Raw genomic sequence first — 21805 nt, 5'->3', positions numbered from 1 at the left:
GCTCTGGTGAGCCAGCGGGCAGGGGCGGCCGGGGACGCGGTTTCCGAGATGTGGCTTCTGCGGGGGAAGAAGGGCTCCTCGGTGGCAGAAAGCCTAACCAAGAAAGCCGCCTGAACGAGACCTCGTTTGCTCCAAGGAACTTCCCCAGATTGAAGCCGTGGTCTGCTCAGGCCTCCCTCCACCATGGAACAAGGACAGGACACACAGACACACAGACAGACACACAGACACACACAAACACGATTTACTGGATCAAAGGGCTGTGTGTATTGGACAATTTTACCACAAAGGCCGAATCTCTGCAGTAGGAATTACCAATCCTGCCACTGAGGTCAAACACTTTGGCCTCCAACAAATACTGAAAACAATTAAAAATGCCTTTAAACAATGAACTCCCCTCTAAGAAATCCTGAAGGCATGAGGAAACCAGAGTCTGGGGAAGGGTGTGGGGGAGGAGGGAGGGCGACACCCCTCTTTCTGCAGTTGGTCATCATGCAGCCTGTGTCTGTTGCCCACTTCTCTGGAGTTGCCTGATGTCCCCTCTTTTACAATTCCAGAGACACTTACTTGAGCCAATGTGGTTCTGATTTGGGCCCTAAATGCCTGTTGCCTGAACACTGTTTGCCTGTTGGGAGCTAGTTCTCTAGGTTTCCAAAATTCTTTTCCCATTGCCCTCTGTCTACATTCTACTCTCAGCATGTGGGAACCAGGGTGGCCTGCCGTCAACACAGTGCGCCAAGGACAGGATGATTTTTCAAACAGCTCTTTAACTTGGTAAAAAGTCTCCTCACATTCACCCCCCAGACGTTTACTGCTGTCCCCCGTGTGCCAGGCACTGGGGTAGACACGCAGGTGTGGAGAAGAATGAGCCCTCACCCCTGCCCGTCAGGAGCTTGGCATCCAGCCAGACGGATGAACACAGGTAGCCAGCGCAGCACAGAGCTGCAGCTCGAACAGCAGGGTTTCTCAGTCCACCGTCTCTGCCAGAATCCCTGAGCAGCTTATTGAAAACACGGTCTCGAGGCCCCAGCACACCAGACCTACCAAATCAGAGTGTCTGGGGTAAGGCCTTGAAATCAGCATTTTAGTAATGAAGTCTTAGATACTCCAACGTTGAGAACTCACAGACCTGCCTTCTACCCTACTACAAATTCAGACACATCTGGGTGTTTCTGAGGGGCCAGCAGGACAGGCCCATCAAAGATCTATTTCTATAGCATTCTTAGGAGCCCATGAGACTGAAGGAGGTATCAAGGGATAGCACAACCCATGAAAATGCTTCAAGAAATGGGAGGCCTGGAGCTTTGGGAACACAAGAGAAGGTGAAGGGAATTCACTGCACCGCAGCGTGATGACTGTTGACAGATGTTGGGGTGCAGCATGAAAGGAAGTGGCAGAGGCCACTAGGCACCACCATGGAGGAGCGGGAGCAGACGTGCCACCTGAGGCTGATGTCGCCCCCCTCTGGTGTCAGGAGAGGATGAAGCTGTCATGAGGTCAGTGCTCTCTGTCTGCCATGGCTGGGCTGCAGCCTGGGGAGCCCCTGAATGCCTCGGGAAGAATGTTTTGGGGGTGGGGAGGTGAGGGAGCTGTCTACACCGGAGCTGCCAATGTCTCCCACCATCTACAAGGAGAGAAACCTCTAGGCATTTCCGAAGTGTCCGGCCCCAGGGCCACTGTTGCTTTCTGCACAATTTAAACGTAGCCTCTACCCCCAAGGGCCCGGTTATGAGTCCACACACTGTGTGCTTCCCCACATATACCCCAGAGGGGCCACTGAGGAGACAAGTCCAGATTCGCAGGTGAGCACATGTGAGACCCAAGCCGGCTCACCTACACTGGCTTCAACATTGGCCTTATCCTGTACACCCGGTTCCTGGCTTCTGTCCCTGAGGGGTTGTGCGATGACAGCTAGGCTACCCTGCAAGTCCGCAGAAAGCCAGCAAACCGGCCGGCCTCCGACACCCCGAAGTCAGCGCTGCTGTGTTCCCGACCTACGCCGGGCTATGGAAACCACACGCACCGGAATTCACTGAATCCTGGCTCTGCCACGAACTCATCGCATGACTTGGGGACAATTATTTACCTTCTTTGAACTTTGGTTCCCTCTTGTATTAAACCTGGATCATGACGTGTATCTGACAGGACTGCTTACTAAGTAACAGCCCCTTCCCACTTCTTCATAGTCACATGTCCTAACAGGCCCACAGATTTGCTGTTTGAAAAGACTTTTATAATCAGCCATTTTGTTCATATTTTCATATATTGGTCTCAGTTTGAACATTCAGTTAATAGAAAAGACTTTAGATGCAGCAGGAAATTCTCCAAAGATATTTTTCAATGGGTGGTAGGTTTTAAAGTGTCTCTAGGCCTCCGGAATGGATGACAGACAATTAGACTGCCTCTTGCCTGAGAAATCAGACTAATAACTGGTGAGGCTTGGCTAATGGGGTCTTTTGTGAACTCCCTCCCTAAATGAGAAATCTTTAACTTTTCACAAAAACTCAATCTCATTTGTGTTGCTGATTCCTAATATTTCTAAATAAATGCTTGGCCTCTGGGCTTGTAGTCAAATAACCCAAATCAAACCAAGCTGCTCTGCCAAGGGAAAAATTCATTTTGTATAAATCTACCAGAAGAAACTTTTAGAATCAGTTTGGAACCACCATAGGCAAAGAGTAGCTGCAGCCCACTCTGGGGCAAGTTTTGTGGATGTGGGCTAAAAGATGAATTTACTCCATTTGGGCTTAAATGGCTTGTTGAGGTCACTTAAACAGTAAACAGTGGCATGTTTCAGAGATCAGAGTATGCAAGAAGCAGGCTTGTCCCCAGACCTCCAGTCAACTGCCACACATGGACAGGGTCAGGGTTCTGTGTCTAAGGCAGAGGAGACAAAAATCCAGGGAAGCCCGTTACTGACCCTGTATCAACCTAGAAAGGAGGGGAAAGAGCCTGTGAGGGCAAGAGGAGACTGAGGCAGGAGGTCACTCGAAAACAGTCAAACTTGAAACAGAGATATATGTAAATGCCAAGAGGAGGAGAGGGATAAGCAACTCAGAGCTTGGCAGGAGTCTGGAGAAGATTCCAAAAGTGACCCAGCACTGAGGTGTTGCCTATATGGTGGGCTGGAGGGACCTGCTCCAATAGAATCTCCGGTGACCTTGGAGGGGAAATCTGGAATGTTCTACACATGAGTCTTTCTTTCCTAGTTCTTCCTCATCAAGGACTTTCACAACAATGCTTAATATACAGGGTCAAAGTAGAACTTGAGAATGCTGGGTGTTTGGATTCTTTTTATAATATTAAGTTGCTTTGAACTGTATCTTAGGTGACTCTGAGATCTTCTTTCTCCATTGTATTTTTACCAGCTCCACTGGTTCTTTCCAAAAAAATTGAGAAGAGATGGTTATCTGTCCCACCGCTGCTTGAGATATTCTGGGTCCTCAATCTATTCTGACTATGGAATGGAAAAATAGTTCCTTTTCTTTGGCTTAAAAAAAGGTATTATTCAATTTTTTTTTCTTAAAAACAAAAGGTTGGATAGAAAATTTCAAGAAGATATAACAAAAAGGGACAAAAATAGTTTCAAGAGATAGTTTTTTATTGTGATGGGAGTACGTGGCAAATGTCAGGATCCAGTAAACCCGTTTCATTCCCTCTCCTCTATGCCTCCACTTGGCCTAGAATATCCTGACCAAAATCCTCTTTAAATCCTCCATTCTCTAGTTTCATTCTCAGCACATGTATTTCCCCTCCAGGAAATAAGCTTAGGCAGGGACCTCAGTCATCACATGCAAAACTATGTATGTTTCAAAGGCCCATTCGTAGCAGAACAAGAAAGCCTCTCATTTCTAAATGACTGTGGTTCTCAAACTGCAGTATGCATATGGACCAGTTGGGAGAACTTATTAAAACACATATTTTCGGGAACTTCTTCTAGAGTCACCAGGTTTGGGGTACGTTTTTGAATAGTCATTCTTGGTAATTCTGATTCAGGTATAAAAAGAACAGTTTTAAAAGCCTATTTGAGGGCTACAGTAACATCATGAGTCTTAGAACCAGTATCAACTCCTAAGAGGAATAAAGGGTCATTTCCCTCTACTTCTCTAGACCAAAAAGGAATCATCCCCAGGATCCGGACCTCAAGAGGCCACCTGGTTTAGTCATCCCACTCCAAGATGGTACTCTGTGAGTCTGTGTTACCCACAACAGCTGCTGCCTCCTCTTAAAGATCAGATGGGAGCAAGATTCCATAGCCTCCCGTGCAAAGCCATTCCTATGTTTAATTGCCCTTCAGTTAAGAAGTTTTTCCTCACATTGAATCAATTCTCTCACTGCAAGACTCATCAACTTTTGCTCCATTCTCTGTGGAGATGGAAAACAGTAACTTATTATTGCACAACTTATTGTGCAATTTCTATCCATTCACTGAAACTCATTATTGATTGAAACAGTACACAGAAAATCAGTAAAATTATATAATTGCTGATGGAACAATCACCATCAGCCAACTTATCTAATTGACATCCAACAATAGCAGAATATGTATTCCTTTCAAGTGCACAGAGACCGTTCACCAACATAGACCATATCCTTGGTCATAAAATAAAGTTTAACAAATTTAAAATAATTTGAGTCATACAATACATGTTCTTTGATCATCATGGAATTAAACTAGAAGTCAATAACTAAAAGGAAAATCTCCAAACATTAAGTTCTTATATTAGAAAGGAAAAAGATCTCAAACCAATTATCTAGCTTCCACCTTAATAAATGAAGAAGAGAAAAGAAAAAATAAACCTAAAGTAAGCAGAAGGAAGAAAAGAATAAAGATCAGAATAGGAATTAATGGAATTGAAAGCAGGAAAAAACAATAGATACAACCAACATAACCAAAGCCTAGTTCTTTGGAAATAACAATAAAATTGATAAACATCTTAGAAGACAGAAAAGAAAAATGATAAAAAAACACAACTTTCTGAGATCAGGGATGAGGACATCACTATAAATTCAATATTCATTAACAGAATAAGTGAGTACTATGAACTCTCAATACTCACAAACTCAAACATTAGATAAAATGAAGTAATTCTGTAAAAACCTCAAACTACCAAAACTTACCCTAAATGAAATAAGTAATCTAAGTAGTCTTAAAACTATTAAACAAATTAAATCCGTGGTCAAAATCTTTCTGAAAAAGGAATTTCCAGCCCCAGATTGTATCACCGCTTAATTCCATCTAACATTTAAAGAAGAAATAACACAACTGCTGCACAAAGTCTTCCACAGAATATAAGAGGAAATACTTCCCAACTTATTTCACGAGACCAGCACTTTCCTGATACCAAAACTTGACAAAGACAGTACAAGAAAACTACAGACTGATATCTCTCAAAAACATAGATTCAAAAATCTTCAATGAAATATTAGCTAATTGAATCCAGCAATATATACAAAAAAAAATAGTACAACATCACCAAATAGGGTTTATGCTCAGAATGCAAGGCTGGTTTCAATAATCAAAAATCAATCCATGTAATCCATCCTATCAACAATCTGGAGATAGTATCAGTTAATGGGGAAAAAGAATTAGACAAAATTTAACATCTATTCACAGTCAAAACTTTCAGGAAACTAGAAAGAGAAAAGAACTTCTATTAAAGGACATCTACAAAAAGCCTATGGCTAACATCATACTTAGTGGGTGAAAGACTGAATACTCTCCCCCTAAGACTGAGAACAAGGGAAGGACATACGCTCTTACAACTGCTCTTCTATACCGTAGTTGACATCCAAGCTAGCGCAAGAGGCAATAAAAAGTAATAAAAGGCATACAAATCAGAAAGGAAAAAACTGTCCCCATTCACAGATGACATGATTGTCCTCATGGAAGATCCCAAGAAAGCTACAAAAAGCTCCTAGAACTAGTAGGTGAGTTTGATAAAGTCTTAAGATACAAAGCCAACACATGAAAATGGTTTCTATATATTAGTAGTGAATAGTTGGAAACTAAAAATTTTTTCAATACCACTTATAAAATGAAGTTTCAGGTATAAATCCAATATTCAGCCTTAGATTGTTTTTCAAATTCCTACCACCCTAAGGCATTTAAAAGTGCTAAAGTGAAGTTCAAAAACAGGCAAAAGTAAGCTATGGCACTAGAAGCAGAAACGTCACAGGAGGAGAGGAGGCAGTATTGGGGGTAGGGCACAGAGGGACTTCTGGCTTCTCTGGTACCATTCCGGTACGTGCCTCAGGTAGTGATACATTTACTTTGTGATCATTCACTAGAATAAACAACTATGAATTGTATACTTTCTATGCTCCCCATAACAAATGTTTAAATAATAATGATCAACATGAAAGGAAAACACAGCGTGCTACCCTGTCTTGAAACATTTGTGAAACCACATTCTGCCAGTGCAATTTGTATTCAGCATTAACCAACTAAATGTTAGCCGAATGATTTGAGAAGTATGTTTGTTTACTTTAACTTCACCTAATTTACAAAGATGATTAGATCTCCATAAAATATTTTTCATAAAATGTGCATCATCCTCACCCAAATTTTCCTCACATTGTTACCTATCAATGGCAGTAAGTGTTGTTACAATGGCTAACATTAATTGTCCTTACAAAGCTGGAGGATGCTTTCATTTGGGGGATGGGTGGTCTTAGGGTCAGAGAGTTGGAGTAACCCCCATCTACACAAGACCCATCTTTTTTTTGTTTGTTTCCAGCATCTGCAATTCCTCTATTTCCCTTTCTGTCCTCCCCCGTCCCCAGACATAGGTAACTAGAGAATGTCCTTGTGATTATCCTTTGCTGTTAATGTATTCTTTAAAATTATAAATGGTAGAAAGTTCTAGTTATACAGGATGAATAAACTCTAGAGCTCTAATGGACAACATGATGACTATAGTTAATAACACTGTATTGTATACTTGAACTTTGTCAAGAGAGTAGATCTTAAATGTCCTCACCACACAATGATTACTATGTGAGGTGATGACTATGTTAATTAGCTTGATTGTGGTAATCATTTCACAGTGTATTTGTGTATCAAAACACAAATACCATAAATATATATAACTTTCATTTGTTCATTATACTTCAATAAAGCTGGAAAAATTATATAGTTTTTTATATGTATAAATTTTTAATTTATACAAATGATTTATGCCATAGATCTTTTTTTTTCCACCTGACACTACGGTTTTTTTTTTTTTTAAGATTTTATTTATTTATTTGACAGAGATAGAGACAGCCAGCGAGAGAGGGAACAAGCAGGGGGAGTGGGAGAGGAAGAAGCAGGCTCATAGCAGAGGAGCCTGATGTGGGGCTTGATCCCGTAATACCGGGATCACGCCCTGAGCCGAAGGCAGACGCTTAACCGCTGTGCCACCCAGGCGCCCCGACACTATGGTTTTGAACAATTCTCTCTCATGCTGTGTGCACAGCTAGTTCATTATTTCTGACTGCTGCCGAGTTTATTCAATGTGTATCTTCCACTTTTCTATCCATCTTGTCTTCTGTGATGAACAACAAAAAAATACTGCATACCTCCTATCCATCTCCTGTGCGAAATACTTCTCTGGAATATACATCCAAGGTTGGGAGAGCTGGGCCACCATGTATATACATGTATCTTTGCTGGGTACTGCCAAAATGCAGCTCTCTAGAAGAGTATCTCTTTATGCTTTTAGTTTGTATTTCCCTGATTGTTAGTGAGGTAAAGCATTACTTTCCTAGACATATTAATCATTTAGATTACTGGTCCGATGAACTGCCTATTCATATCCTTTGCCCATCTTTCTTCTAGGTTTCCAAGTACTCTTGACTGACGTAAACAAGTCCTCCCCAAAGTGCAAATTTCAAAGTAAACAATTTGACATCAAATATCAAATATTTTTCTCCCGTAAATAACATTATAGGCAGACTTCAAAGTACACACAGATAACCAAATATGGGAAGATATCTGCAGCATCTAAAGCATCATGGGAGTCTCCATTCTGACTTATTTAATCCTCCCAATGATCACAGAAGTCAGTGCCCTTATAACTCCCATTTTATAGATGAAAGAACTGAGACCAGAGAGATTAAATAATTTACCTATGATCCAAGAGCTAGTTAGGAGATTATCCGATTTTAAAGTCTATGCTCTGGGTCTTCTGCTTTTCCTTTCCACAGGAAAGAAGCTTGGAAGTCATTGCTCCATCCTAACAAGTAAAAAGCCAAATGGACTGAAATATCAACAACTCTTTTTGGATCCATAAGAGCGGGGAGGACACAAGGCAAACCCCTGCCCCCAAGACTGGACAGACAGGCAAACACAGGGAGGTGCAGCTGACTAAAGCAGAGACTGGGGAGGAGAAAAACCTGTGGGAACCAGCACCAGGAGAGAAAACCCGAACTGGAATTGACAAATTGCCTGAGGCTCAGTGGGGACAAGTCTCAGAGTGAAAAAATCCAGGGGGACCTGGTCATAAGGGGAGCCCACAATATTATGAGATTTACCTCCAGGAGCTTGATTAGGTTCCCACAGTAAGTATCAAAGAAAAATCCCTCCTATTTCTGGCAGGAGGAGGGGAAATAAACCATTTGAAACGCATCAGAGCACAGTGTTCTTCTTAACAAGACTGCCCTCAGAGGAAACTTGTTAAGCAGAGCCTAACCTGCTGGGGTTATCAGAGCCTAATTGACCTGGTGAAGGGAAATACCAGCTCTAGCCATTTGTCCCAGATAAGAGCGAGAAAAAGACTGAGAAATCCCTCTGAAGTTCACAGTCCAGAGGCACAGGCTCACTAAAAGACTGAGCCCTAATCGTAAGACGATAGAACGCTTCCCCACCTCCAACACCATACCACCATGTTGCTAAAGGCCCATTTACAGCAGTTTCTTTCCCACTACATCATGTCTGGCTATCAAGAAAAAATTACAAGGCACACCAAAAGGTAAAACACAATTTGAAAACACACAGCAAGCATTTGAACCAGATATGGCAGGGATGTTGTAATCATCAGACCGGGAATTTAAAACAACTATGATTAACATGCTAAGAACTCTAACAGATAAAGTAGCCAGCGTGGAAAATCAGATGGGCAATATAAGCAGAGAGAAGTCCTAAGAAAGAGCCAGAAAGAAATGCTAGGGATCAAAAACTCTTAACAGAAATGAAGAATCCCTTTGATGGGCTTGCTCGTAGACTGGACACAGATGAAGAAAGAAATCTCTGAGCTAGAGCATATCTTAATAGAAACCTCGAACACTGAAAAGCGAAGAGAACAAAGACTGAAAAAAAGCGGAATAAACTATCCAAGAACCGTAGGACAACTACAAAAGGTGAAACATACACATAACGGGAATGCAAGAAGGAGAAGAAAGAAAGGAACAGAAAAGATATTTGCATCAGTAATGACCGAGAATTTTTCCAAATTACTATCAGACACCAAACCATAGATCTAGTAAGCTCAAGAACACCAGGCAGGATAATAACAACAGCAACTACACCTGGGCTCATCATCTTCCAACTACAGGAGATCGAAGATAAAAAAAACCCAGAGGGAAAAAAAACCATCTAAAGAGGAACAAAGAGAAGAATTACATCTGACTTCTCCTCAGAAACCATTCAAGCAAGGAAAGAGTGAAGTGAAATATTTAAAGTTGAAAGAAAAATCCCCACTAACTTAGAATTCTGTACCCTGTGAAATTATCCTTCAAAAGTGAGGAGAAATACTTTCTCAGACAAAGAAAAATGGAGGGAATTTGTTGCCCAGGAGAACTGCCTTGCAAGAAATGTTAGAAATTCTGTAGAGAGAGGGAAAATAATATAGGTCAGAAATTTGGGTCTACTTAAAGAAAGGGAGAAAATCAAAGAAGGAATAAGTAAAGGTTAAATTAAACATTTTATTTATTTATTTATTTTAAAAATAGGTCTTTTTTTATATAAAATGTTTTATTTATTTATTTAACACAGAGAGAGAGAGGGAGAGAGCACAAGCAGGGGGAGCTGCAGAGAGAGAGGAAGAGGCAGACTCCTTGCTGAGCAAGGAGCCCAGACCCCGGGATCACGACCTGAGCCAAAGGCAGACACTTAACCAACTGACCCACCCGGCTGCCCCAGAACATTTTGTTTTTCTTAATTGATCTAACAGATAATAGTTTTTTCAAAATAATAACAGCAACAACATGTTGGGTTATGTAGTCTTATATATACGTTTTATGTGTGTATTTATATACATATATATGTTTTTGTATACCTACATCTAAGTGAAATGAAGGACCACAATGGTACAAGGGATGGGAGGAAGGAACTAGGATTATTTTGCTATTATAAGGTACTCACACCACCCATGAAGTGGTATACTATTATTAGAAAGTGGACTTGAATTTATTGTAAATGTATGTCACAAACTCTAGGGCAATCATTTTAAAAAGTAAGAAGAAGAAGGAGGAGGAGAAAGAGTTGGAGGAAGGGGAGGGAAAGGAAGAGAAGAAGAATTGTATGCTAAGAAAGGAGAGAAAATGGAATTATATAAAATGTTCAGTTAAAACCAAAAAAAGTCAGGGGAAAAGTAGAAGACAAAAATAGGAACAAAGATCAAGTCCAACTAAGAGAAAACAGTAATAAATATGGTAGATATTAATCCAGCTATATCAATATTCACTTTAAATTATCAATGATCTAAATGCAATTAAAAGAGATTGAGTGAATCGAAAAACATGATGTTGTCTACAAGACACCCACTTTAAATATAAAAGCACATATAGATTAAATGAATGGAGAAAATATACCATGCTAACACTAATCAAAAAAAGCAGGAGTAGCTAATTTCAGACAGAGCTGACTCTGAAATAAGGAAATTATCAGGGATAAAAAAGAGCATGATATAACGATAAAGGGCTTAATTCTCCGACAAGGCATCACAATTCTTCATGTGTATGTGCCTAACAACAGAGTATCAACTTGTGTGAGGCAAAAGTGATAGAACTGCAAGGAAGAATAGATGAATTCACAATCGCGGTTGGAGACTTCCACACCCCCGTCTCAGAAATGGCAGATGCAGCAGGCAGAAAATCAGTAAGAACACAGCTGCACTGAACACACCATCAATCGGCTGGAGAATATAATGGACATATACAGTCTACTTCATCCAACAACAGCAGAATACACATTTGTCTCAAGCTCACATGTAACATTCACGAAGATAACCACATTCTGGACCATAAAACACACCTTAACAAACTTAAAAGAACAGAAATCATACAATGTTTGCTCTCAGACTGCAGAGAATTAGACCAGAAATCAATAATGCAAAGATAACTGGAAACCCCCCCCCAAATTGGAGATTAAACAACACACTTCTAAATCACACATGGGTCAAAGAAATCTCAAGAGGAATTTTAAAATGTTTTGAACTAAATGAAAATGAAAACACAACTTATCAAAATTTGTGAGATGCAATGGAAGTAGAGCTTCAAGGGAAATTTATAGCATTGGATACCTCTATTAGAAAAGAAGAGAGTTCTTTGGGGCGCCTGGGTGGCACAGTCAGTTAAGTGACCGACTCTTGGTTTCAGCTCAGATCATGATCTCAGGATCCTGAGATCAAGCCCTGCATCAGGCTCCACAATCATCAGGGAGTCTGCTTGAGATTTTTCTCTCTCACTCCCTCACCACACTTGCTCTCTCTCCCTAAAATAAATAAATAAATTTTTAAAAAAAAGAAAATAAGAAAGATTTACAAATAATGATCTATGTCTCCATCTTTAGAAACTGGGAAAAGAAGAGTAAATTAAACCAAAGTAAGCAGAAGAAAAGTCTATGCTCTTAACAATTTCCTCCTATTCCTTTTAGCAGATTGAGAACACCAGTCCCCAAATTGCCCACCTTCTCTTGCATCTCGTCTTCCCTTTCCCCTTTGCCATGGTCCATACTCCTCAATAATATCAGCGTCTCCAACCCTAGGAAGTTTTTATAAATTTTTTTCACTATATTTTTAATTTTCTTATTATACTAGCCAATTGTGGTTCATACTATAATTGCGATGTTAATTACTTTTTACAGGTGAATTAATGTTTCACCAGCTACAGAATAACCCCCTTGAGCACGCAGGCATTCTAATCCTTTGTATTGCTAGGAACAAGCAGCACAGAGTCTTGAATTTAAGGCCCTCAGTACATATATGATGCTTTAAAATAAATAAATACATAAAATTCCTCTATCTTACTTCCTGTCATCAATTTCCACAGAGCATCGAAGATAGAAATGTTTGATATGTCTTTTAGGCATCTGCCTGATTTTCTTTTGCTGCTTGTGGTAAACACTAACTTTTTTTTTTTTTTAAGTGGCTAATTAAGGTTACAGTTGAAAGAGTTGAAAGATTTACTTCCATCTTTGGCCTGAGCATTCACTGGTTGAATCATCTCAGGGCAATTATTTCTGTTACTGTTTTAGTTTTCTTATTGGTAAAAAGGGGAAGATTGTATCCTTCAGGGTCTTTTGGACAGAATAATACAAGGATATACAGCCTATGTAAACATGTTGATGGTGAGTTTAAAAAAAAAAAAAGCCCATCTGGTCATTGTTAAACACCTTGATTGATGAAGCTATATCCTGTAAACCTATATATGTGAACATATGCAGTTATATCTTATTTATAGTGTATCTTTCTATCCTTTTCAAAGTAGTAAAATATGTATAATGGTGGCGACAGAGTAGTATTGGAATTGTAAGCCAGACAGTTAGATCTAGGAGCAAGTAGAACTGAAACCAAAGGGAAAAAACAAACTTCGAAGTTGATAAAACCAATTAAAGGGCTATTAAGAAAGGCCCCAAATTTGTTGTTAGTCAACTGGTCAGAAACAAAGATATCAAAGAGAGGTTGACTATACAGAATCATCTGCTTTTAAAAAACAAAAAACTTTATTTTAAAATAATTACAGATTTTCAGGAAGTTGTAAAGATAGTACAGAGACAAGCCTATATCCTTCACCCAGTTCTCCCAATTTACATCTTACAAAACCATAGTATGACACCAAAACTAAGAAACTAATATTGGTAAAATATGGGTGAGTTTCTGCCATTTTATCACGTGTGAATTTGTATAACCACCACCGCAATCAAATACAGAACCATCCCATCCCACAAAAATCTCTCTGTTGCTACCCTTCATAGTTCAGTTCACTTGTAAGGAAGGTAACAATAAGTAGAAAGGAGTGAATTAAAAGCCTGCGGTCTGGCAGCACGTTCAGGGAGGCGTGTGTGGAGATAGTAAACGGAAGAAGACTATGCATGAACTGTCCCTAAAGCCAGACTCCCCAGTGTGTTAGGGATTCTTGGTTGGGGACCTCCCACTGAGAGACAAACCCTTAAGTAGAAAGAGATTAAAATTGTTCCAGCTACATGGCCCCTAAACGGTATGCACAACCTTCATCTCCTGCCCCGCATCTCCCCAGCCCGGCCCGGTCACTCGTTCTCTGGCTTCTCTTTCACTAAGAGTTGCACCCAGTCCTCAAATCCCTGTCAGACCCTGGCCTGCCTAATCTAGCAAGTACCACCAGCTAGCCCAGGTAACCATACCCCACATATACTTCTAAATGGAGGTATTCCCAGGACTCTGTCCTCTACCCGCTCCTATTGTGTCTTATCCCCATGGCCCCGTGGAAATCATCCCAGCTTGCGAGTCTAGCTCCAGACCACTCGCTCTGAGGTAGCTCCACGCGCATGGCACTACCACCAAGAACTCAACTCCACTTTTCTAATGAAACTTTTCCTCCACTGTGCTCCCTCTTGTGGTAACGAGAATCATTACCCTCTCAGTCACCTAGTCTAGAAGCCTCAGTGACCTTTAATTCTCTCATATCCCTCATCTCCAGCCTCCAATAGACTGGGCTTTTGAGTACCTTTTTGTGGTTCCCTGGTTTTTCCTGCATTTCCCTCGGATCCTGATTATTTCTCACGTGCACCAGCAAAATAATTTCATTCTCCTTCACAGTGCTGCATTGTTCTTTCCCTCAAAACTCGGAGAACATCACTCCCTTGCTCAAACTCCTGGGATGGCTCATTGCTTTTTTTTAAAAGATTTTATTTATTTGACAGAGAGTGAGTGAGAGAGCACAAGTAGGGGAACAGCAGAGGGAGAGGGAGAAGCAGGCTCCCTGCTGAGCAGGGAGCCTGCTACGGGGCTCAATCCAGGACCCTGGGTTCATGACCTGAGCTGAAGGCAGACACTTAACTGACTGAGCCACCCAGGCGTCCCTTAGGTTATTTTTTATTGGTTTTTATTATCCCATTCTCCACTCCCACATTAGTTTGGAAGTTTTACCCTCTTATTCTATATGAAAGATTTCTTAAATTACCCTAGAAATTTACTTTCCAAGGTATAGTATTAATCTTATTTCACTTACCAAAAAGTATTGAGTATTTCCATATATCAGGTGAAGTAAAAAGCCAGAGGTAAAATAAGCAAGCTGCCTGGTCCTTAAAGAACTTGAGCCAAAGTCAGTCCCTTTATTTTTCTTTTGAAGAATCTCTAGGTCTCCCAAGTTCAGACTACTGCTTTTTTCATTGTGTAAATAGCATGTGTTTATAAAAAGACCTAAATATTTCAGAAGCTTATTGTAGAGATTGTCAGCAGTCTATCACATCTTTTTCACATATTTTTTGGTTTGGGTTCATTGTTTTGGAGGATCCAGCTGCTCTGGATCTTTACAAGTACCTTTCTACACATCACACCTATCCACAACCTGGCAGGGAAGTATTATCACCCAATCAGGAAAGAGATTTCAGTGAGATTGGTTTTCCCAGGACCACGTCTTGCGAGTGCTGGGCTGGATTTGAATCCAGATCTGCCTGTCTGTAATGCTTATACTTTTTCCCACCATATTACATGGCAAAATGAAGGCTAGAGAAAGAGTAATATATATTAATACCTTAAGAGTACATGACTGTCCCTTGATTTTATCAAGATGTAATTCACATACTATAAAATTCATTATTTATTTAGGAGAGTGGGGAGGGGCAGAGGGAGGGAGAGAGAATCTCAAGTAGACGGAGCTTGATGTGGGGCTCCAACTCGAGACCCTGAGATCATGACCTGAGCCGGCTGAAATCGAGTCAGATGCTTAACCAGCTGAGCTACCCAGGTGCTCCAAAATTCATCTTTTTAAAGTGTACTGTTCAGTGGCTTTTATTATATTCACAAAGCTGTACAACCATCACTACTATCTAATTCCAGAGTATTTTCATCTTCCCCAGAAGAAACCCTTTTAGTGTTAGCAGCCATTCCCTCTTTCCTCTTCCCCCAGGATCCTGGCAATCTCTAATCTACTCTCTGTCTCTAGGGATTTGTCTATCCTGGATATCTCAGCTTTTGTGTGCAGACTATGGCTTCTTTCCCTTAGCATGTTTTCAAGGCCCATCCACGTTGTAACATGCATTAGTGCTCCACTCCTTTTGTGTTTGAATAATATTCCATTGTATGGATATATCACCTTTTGTTTATCCGTTCATTGGTTGGTAACATTTTTGACTATTGTGGATAATGCTTCTGTAAATATTTGTGTACAAGTTTTTGTATGAACATGTATTTTTTGTTCTCTTAGGTATATAATTCACAGTGTAACTGCTGGGTCATGTGGTAACTATGTTCAATTTTTTGAAGGAACTGTCAAACACAGCAACGTTACTTTACATTCCCATCTGCAAAGTATGAGGGTTCCAATCTTTCCACATTGTCAGCACTTGTTATTGTCCGTTGTTCTGACTACAGCCATCCTAGGAGTCATGCAGTAATATCATACTGTGGTTTCGATTTACATTTCCCTAACGGCTAAAGATGCTGAGCATCTTAATAGTGCTTATTTGCCACCCTGTGTATCTTCTTTGGAAAAAGTTTGTTCAGGTCCTTTGTCCATTTTTTTTTTTTTAAAGATTTTATTTATGTGACAGAGAGACAGCCAGCAAGAAAGGGTACACAGCAGGGGAGTGCGAGAGGAAGAAGCAGGCTCATAGCAGAAGAGTGTGATGTGGGGCTCGATCCCAGAACGCCGGGATCTTGCCCTGAGCCGAAGGCAGACGCTTAACAACTGCACCACCCAGACGCCCCCCTTTGTCCATTTTTTAATTGGGTTTTCTTTTGGTTGTTGAATTGTAAGAGCTCTTTATATATTTGGCATATTAAGCCTTATCATACACATGATTAACAAATGTTTTTCTCCCATTCTGTGAGTTTGCACTTTCTTGATATGTTCTTTAAAGGAGAAGTTTTTTATATGGATGGAGTCCAATTTATCTTTTTTTTTTTTTTGAGAGATAATGGATTGTTTGTGCTTTAAGTGTCATACCTAAGAAACTACTGCCTATTCCAAGGTAACAAAGATTTATAACCATTTTCTTCTAAGCAAATATTACCTTTACCCTTTTCTGAGACAATGTAAGAAATTTGAAACATTTCATTTATCCCTGTAGCTTACATTCTATTGTTGCCAAACACCCACATTCATACATATTGAAATTCCATATAATGCATTATCATAATCACTTTATACAATATGTTCATTTAGCTATACTTACGTATTTACTACAATTTTTGTTTTTTTGTTTCTTACTGAAATTTAATCATCCACCAGGGTTATTTTCCTTTTGTCTGAAGAACTTTTGGGGGGATTTTCCTTCGTTAGGGAGGATTTGTTGCTCTTAAATTCTCTCAGTTTTTATTTTAATGTCTTTATTTTGCCTTCATTCTTGAAGAATATTTTTGTTGTGTAGAGAAACCTTGGTTGAGAGTCATTTTAACGCTTTGAAGATTTTTTCCTACTGTCCACTTATTTCCAATACACTATTGAGAAATCAGACATTTTTTTATTTATCTGACAGAGAGAGAGAGAGAACACAGGCAGGGAGAGCAGGAGAGGGAGAAGCAGGCTCCCCACTGAGCAGGGAGCCCGATGCAGGGCTCAATCCCAGGACCCTGGGATCATGACCTGAGCAGAAGCCAGACACTTCACCGACTGAGCCATTCAGCACCTCAAGAAATCAGAAATCTTTTGAAGGTAGTTCATTCTTTTTCCAGTGAGAGGCTTTTAAGATTTTTCTTTCTTTTTTTTTTTTCCCAGTGTCACTATGATGTGTCTCTATAGGATTCCTTTCTATTTATCCTACTTGGGTTCTACTGATTTCTTGAATTTATGGCTCAATGTCTTTCATCACTTGCAGAAAATCCTCAGCTATTATCTCTTTCAATATTGTCTCTGACACATTCTTTCTCCCCTATCTTTCCGGAACTCCAAGTGTGTTTGAAGTTTTCACAATGTCCTCTATGAATTTTACCTCTCTTATCCACTTTCTTTTAAACCCTTCTGACTTTTAAGCCAGTCTACCAAGTCTTCCTTTAGATGTGTCTCAAATGATATTAAACAACTCCATTCTTAATTTTTTCAGTACCAGAATTTCTAATTGGTTCTTTTTCAAATTAAAAAAAAATCACAATTTTAGTGTCTAGAGTCCCTGTGGCCCATTCCTATTATTTTTCTGTTGATTCTGGCTTATATGTATTGTCTCATCATGTTCCTTCACTTTATTTGAAATATTTTCCAAAAAAATTTGGATGATACCTTCCAGAGAGGATGTTCTTTCTTTCTGCTAGTCACTGAAAAGCATTAGCAGTCTATGATCAAAACTTTTTTTTAGAGCTGGAATTACTCCCTTCGCTCTACCAGTCTTCTTTCTTTTCCTTTTTCAGATTTATTTGAAAGAGAGAGAGCATTCAAGTGGGGGTAGGGGCAGAGAGAGAGGGAGACAAGCAGACTCCCTGCTGAGCAGGGAGCCTGAAGCAGGGCTCGATTCCAGGACCCTGAGATCATGACCTGAGCCCAAATTAAGAGTCTGATGCTTAAATGACTGAGCCACCCAAGCGCCCCTACCCTATGGGTCTTTTTGCTGAAGTCTTCCCAGTCAACTTGTGGTTAGATAAAACTTTCAGATTTTCTCAAAAAACACTCATATTTGGATGCTTAAAACTGCTTCTCTATGGTCTTGGTACTTCACAGGACAACCCGGCCTTAAAATGACTAGGTTCTTTCTTTCCTTGAGGTTTTTGAGTCTGCTTTGCATGTTACATGTGAAGGCTGACACAGTGTAATTATCTTGTCCTTCTCAGTTGTTTGATCTTTTTGTGTCTGTAGGCCCTAAGAACTTTAATCTTTATAGTCTAATAATGTTTCTAGGATGTGTCTTAGTTTTGATTAAGGGTCAATTTTTCTGGTACTCTGTAGGCTCTTTCAATATGAACTCAAGTCTTCTTTTATTTGAGGGAAATTCTCTTAGTCTATGCCTTTTTCAAAACTTTACATTTTGAACAAACTTTAGACTTGTAGAAGTTGTATGAATAGTGCACAGTTCCTATATATTCCTCACCATGTTTCCTGTAATGTTAACAACTCAGATAACCATAGAAAAATTATCAAAATCAGAAATTAACATTAATTTAATACTATTAACTAAACTCCAGACCCTATTTGAATTTCACCAGTTTTCTCATTGTGTTTTTGGTGTCAAGATCTTGTTGTCCAAGATTCCACATTGCATTTAGTTGTTTCTCCCTTAGCCCTTCCAGTCTTGTAACAATTTTTCAGTTTTTCCTCATCTTTCACCTTGACACTTTCAGGAGTACTGGTAAGTTATTTTGTAGAATGTCCTTTAGTTGGGTTTGTCTGATGTTTTCACATGATTGGCATAAAAGTTATGTACTTTTTGCAGTGTTATTGCATATTTCTCAGTAAATCATATTAAGAATTCCTGAAGTCAATAAGCTTTATTCCTGGTAATTCTAATCACTTCATTAAAGTGGTATCTACTAGATTCCTCTACTATAAAGTTACTATCTTACCCTTTGTGGCTAATAAACATCTTGAGGGGCATACTTTTTAATTTTATTTTATTATATTATGTTAATCACCATACAGTACATCCCCAGATTCCGATGTAAAGTTTGATGCTTTCATTAGTTGCGTATAACACCCAGTGCACCATGCAATACGTGCCCTCCTTACTACCCATCACCAGTCTATCCCATTCCCCCACCCCCCCCCCTCTGAAGTCTTCAGTTTGTTTCTCATAGTCCATAGTCTCTCATGTTTCATTCCCCCTTCTGATTACCCCCCTTTTCTTTATCCCTTTCTTCCCCTACCGATCATCCTAGTTCTTATGTTCCATAGATGAGAGAAATCATATGATAATTGTCTTTCTCTGCTTGACTTATTTCACTTAGCATTATCTCCTCCAGTGCCGTCCATGTTGCAGCAAATGTTGAGAATTCGTTCTTTCTGATAGCTGAGTAATATTCCATTGTATATATGGACCACAGCTTCTTAATCCAGTCATCTGTTGAAGGGCATCTCGGCTCCTTCCATGATTTGGCTATTGTGGACAATGCAGCTATGAACATTGGGGTGCATATGGCCCTTCTCTTTACTACGTCTGTATCTTTGGGGTAAACACCCAGTAGTGCAATGGCTGGGTCATAGGGTAGTTCAATTTTTATTTTTAAGGGACCTCCACACTGTTTTCCAGAGTGGCTGTACCAACTTGCATTCCCACCAACAATGTAGGAGGGATCTTGAGGGGCATACTTTGAGACTACACAAATACTGTTGCTTCTTCAACTTTTGTCCACTCTTTAGCTTTTAAAGTTTTCTTCAGTAGGGTGAGCCCCTAAAGATCTCCACCTCCTGATTCTTACACACTCTTGTACAAAGCCCTCTCACGTTGCACCAGGGTTGGTATGTGTGGTGGAAGTGATCATATGCCACTTTTAAGCTTAGGTTATAAAAGACACTGGGGCTTTCATCTTGGGCATGCTTTTTTATGTTCTCAGTCTCTCCTCCCTCTTTTGGACTGCTTGCTTTAGGTAAAGTCAGCTGCTGTGTTGTTAGCAGCCCTGTGGAGAGTTCCACATGGCAAGAAACTGAAGTCTCTAGTCAACAGCCACAGGAGTGAGTTTAGAAGCAGATCCACTCGCTCCAGTCAAGCCTTGGATGACTGCTGCCCTGGCTGATACCTTAACTGCAGTCCTGTAAGGGACTCTGAGGTAGAATCACCCAGCTAAACTACTCTTCGATTCCTAAACCACAGAAACTGTGAAGTAATGAATATTGTTTTACTGCATTAATTTCAGGGTAATTTGTTACACAGCAATCAATATTTAATGTAGTCTAAATCACTTAATCTGACATTAATAGAAGCCTGAAGTGTCTATGTTCATTTAGTCATATTAGCTCGTCTCTATTGCACAGATGAGAAACCAACGTGCGGCAGGCATTGAATTAGCTATCTAGAAGTTGCTCACAATCCCTTTTATTTGCCCTGTATTCCTTTAGCATAGAGGCTCAAAAGCTAAAACACTTACCTTCTCAGATTTCTTTGCATTTAATAGTGGCCATGTGACAGTACTGATAATGAGATGTATGTAAAAGTGCACTGGGAGAAGCCTTCTCTCACTGAACAATGGACAACAGCTTAGGAAGAAGCCTTTGGCCTTTTTTCCTGCCTGGAAAACAAGGTTAGCAGCCATCTTGCTTTTCATCCGCATAGGAGCCTGGAGATTAACAGCTGTCCTGTGGCCATGAGGATGAAAACTATAATGTAACAATGTAGAAAAGGTAAACAGTAGGGGTCTACATCCATGATGATTTCCTTGTGCAGCTTCCCCTTCCTGGTCTGCCTACCTTAACTTTCTTTTGCTTGAAATAAACCCTTCTTCAAGCCATTGTTTAGTCAGGTTTTTTGTTTGAAACAGGGCACGTTCCTAACTAATATAATGAGGTGGAGTGAGGTCATTCAAACCCAGGTCTGCTGACTTCAAGCCCTAGACTCAGATGGTAAAACAAACCATCTGAATAATAGCAAAAACTACTTGAAAGGGGGTTTGATACAAACACAGCCAGGTGTCCTGGAGAGGGATACGACCTGGCCATGCTAGGGAGACTCAGAAAATTGTGTTCTACTCCTCTACTTGTCAGCTTTCTACTTTCTCACCTCCAGAAGCTATACTTTGGCTTCTACCTCTACCATTGTCACCAATACTAAGCTTGGCAAACTATGGCCCGCAGCCTGTTTTTATAAGTAGTTTTATTAGAACACAGCCACGTCAATTCACACTTAACGCAGATCAATGGATGCTGTTTGCCTTGCAGCGGCAGAATTAAATAGTTGTGACAGAAACCAACTGGCCCTTTATAGAAAATGTTTGCTGACCTCTGCTCTAAATCAAGGCCATAGTACTCTTTTTAATATTGCAATCTGCCCTAATCTCTTACAATGACTTCCTACCGCCCTTAGGATAAAGACCAAAATCCATAACATGGCTCAGGAGGCCATAATTAGACTCCTGCCTACCTTTCCTGCATCACCTCTTGCTACATACTCCCCTACCTTCTGCCTTCAATGCTTCAGCTGTACTTCATTTCTTTCAGTTTGTTGAGTGTGCCCTGCCCATGCTAATTTCAGAGCCTATGTGCTGCATATAATTTCAGGGCCTTTAGAATCTCCCCCCCCGCCCCATTTCTTCCTTCACTTAGGTCATATCTACCCTTTATTCAGGTCTCAGCTTAAACATCACTTCCTCCAAGTAGGCTTCTGTGAATTCCCAAAATACATGAATCCCCTGGTTCCCACAACCCTCTGCCTAACTTGCTGATAACATCTACTTACTTGTAATTATATATTTAGTGTTGTTTTCCACGAGATGGTAAGCAAATACTAACCTTACCTGCCTTGTTCAATGTGATATCCCCAACATTTAGC

The sequence above is a fragment of the Ailuropoda melanoleuca genome, chromosome 2 (assembly GCF_002007445.2).
Source record: "Ailuropoda melanoleuca isolate Jingjing chromosome 2, ASM200744v2, whole genome shotgun sequence".
NCBI classification, from domain to species: domain Eukaryota; kingdom Metazoa; phylum Chordata; class Mammalia; order Carnivora; family Ursidae; genus Ailuropoda; species Ailuropoda melanoleuca.
The sequence above is the reverse complement of the archived record's forward strand: the minus strand, read 5'-3'. Positions refer to the sequence as shown.